Source organism: Pundamilia nyererei, unplaced genomic scaffold (assembly GCF_000239375.1).
Source record: "Pundamilia nyererei isolate P.nyererei 1_Seehausen unplaced genomic scaffold, PunNye1.0 scaffold04201, whole genome shotgun sequence".
NCBI lineage: Eukaryota > Metazoa > Chordata > Actinopteri > Cichliformes > Cichlidae > Pundamilia > Pundamilia nyererei.
This window is the reverse complement of record NW_005191602.1, coordinates 1-1,991: the sequence shown is the minus strand read 5'-3', so window position 1 is coordinate 1,991 and position 1,991 is coordinate 1. Positions and strand designations below refer to the sequence as shown.

The 1,991-nt window shown below is 40.8% G+C and overlaps 1 long non-coding RNA gene across 1 annotated transcript; it reads left to right on the top strand.

Moving 5' to 3' along the window:
* Nucleotides 1–508: 508 nt before the first annotated feature.
* On the top strand, nucleotides 509–1,821 carry LOC102210429 (uncharacterized). Its single transcript, XR_312623.1, has 3 exons — nucleotides 509–592; nucleotides 1,575–1,630; nucleotides 1,756–1,821. It is a non-coding gene; the product is annotated as an uncharacterized LOC102210429 (long non-coding RNA).
* The last annotated feature ends 170 nt before the right edge of the window (nucleotides 1,822–1,991 follow it).

Below are 1,991 nucleotides of genomic sequence, written 5' to 3'. Positions count from 1 at the left end.
AAACCATTACAGCATTACTGTAATGGATTTTGGCTTTGTGAATGAGGCGCCGATGCCTGATATCCATTAAGTGGTCAGCAATCTGCAGCCACTGACAAAAGAGCTCAATGCGCAGAGATTTCCTCAGCATTTAGTCTTCTCTTCTTATGTTTTCACAGCTAGCGTTTCTGTGTCTGTACTTTTTCATGTGACTTATTGATTTCCTTTTCTCTTTGCTATTGTGGGGAAAATTAAGTCAGTGCTTTTGTTAATGTTAATCAGATGCTCTCCTGTACTATAAAGATGCATTTGTCATAAAGATGTTGGAGTTTCAGTGGCTATTTTGTGTCTGAATGTGAATGTAGAGGTTGGGAGCTGAGAGCAAATCATATCTACAGTATCTGCCTCAGCTCAGCTCCTCTGAGGTCATGGGCATCTTGTTTGCTGGACCCGCAATCTACTGAGACCCTGCTGGATTTTGTGACTTACAGCTGTGTTGAGAGTTTTGTATCATGTCTTGGACAGGAAGGAGCAATCTTGGTGTTCTTGCCTGGTTGGGACAATATCAGTACTCTCAATGACCTTCTCATGGCTCAGCAAATGTTCCGATCAGGTATGCAAACAGAAACACACATTCAGGATGTACAGCATGGAAGTGAATGCACGTCGGTGTCTTGCAATTTTTCTTTCTTGCTTTGACTATACAGTTTTCTGTTCCACAGTTGAGAAATCCATCCTTTGATTTTCTTAACCACTTATTGAATTCAGGGTCGCAGCAATATAAAAGCCTATTACAGCTGTCATAGAGCAAGAAGCAGGGTACACTGAACAGGTCGTCAGTCTATCACAAGGCGAGAGAGACGACAACCATTCATAGTTCACACTTAAGGCCGATTTAGAATCGCCACGTAACCTAACAAGTATGTCTTGGAACTGTGCGAGAAAGATGGAGTACCCGGAGCGGACTGACACGGGCAGATTCAAACCCAGGATCTTCTTACCATGACGAGACAGCACTCATCATTGCGCCACTTTGTTGAAATACACCCATTTTCTTAACTGCTTATGGCTTAGTCTCACTGGAGTCAAAATGAGGGTGGTTTCCCGATTGCTGGTTTTGCATTTGGTGACAGATTACAAATAGAGTTTGACTGCAATAGTCAACTGGTCTCTTTGTCAGTTGTGATATACAGTTAACTCTGAAAGTTTAGCAAAGGTTTGGAAATAAAGGCTCTGTATTATGAAAGATTTGTCTTCCAGCTTATATTTTCGCAAAAGATGACTTGACTCCGCTGGTTGCTGATTGCTTGTATTTTGCGTATATTTGTATGTAAAGACAAAGTTGCTAAACACGTATGTCATTTTAAGTTAAGTGGACTCCAGCAACTATGTCACTATTTGTGGTGCAATTTTTCCATTCATCCGTTATCTTCCACCTATCTGAAGTAGGGGTGCTGTGGCTGTAGAATTCTCCATGGTTTCATGATACTTGTTGTTATAGAACACATAATTGTTCAGCCTATGGACTAGTTGTATCTTAAATTGACAGTCAGTGTTTTATTTGAGTTTTTCTTTTGTGTCCTGTTGCATTTCAGACCGGTTTGTTATCATCCCTTTACACTCCCTCATGCCAACTGTTAACCAGACACAGGTCAGTATTCTTCAGTTTCTCTTTTTTCTCTTTCTCGGACCATCTCTTTGTCAATTGTGTCCTACTTTAGTCCCCTTTCAATATCACAAATGTCCTGCTCAATTTTTCTCTCTAATTCTTCTCAGGTTTTTAAAAGGCCTCCTCCTGGAGTTCGAAAGATTGTGATTGCTACCAATATAGCTGAGACCAGGTTTGTAAGAGCATGCGTCTGTGGTAAAAGCTTGTCCAGTCTTTGCATTTGTACTTTGGAAAGTGTTTAAAGGTTTAGAAAAAACACAGACCTTTTATGACATTCCATCATATATCTGTTTTCTGTGTGTGCCAGTGCCTCAGTCAGGAATGAGGCCTACAACTGGATTGG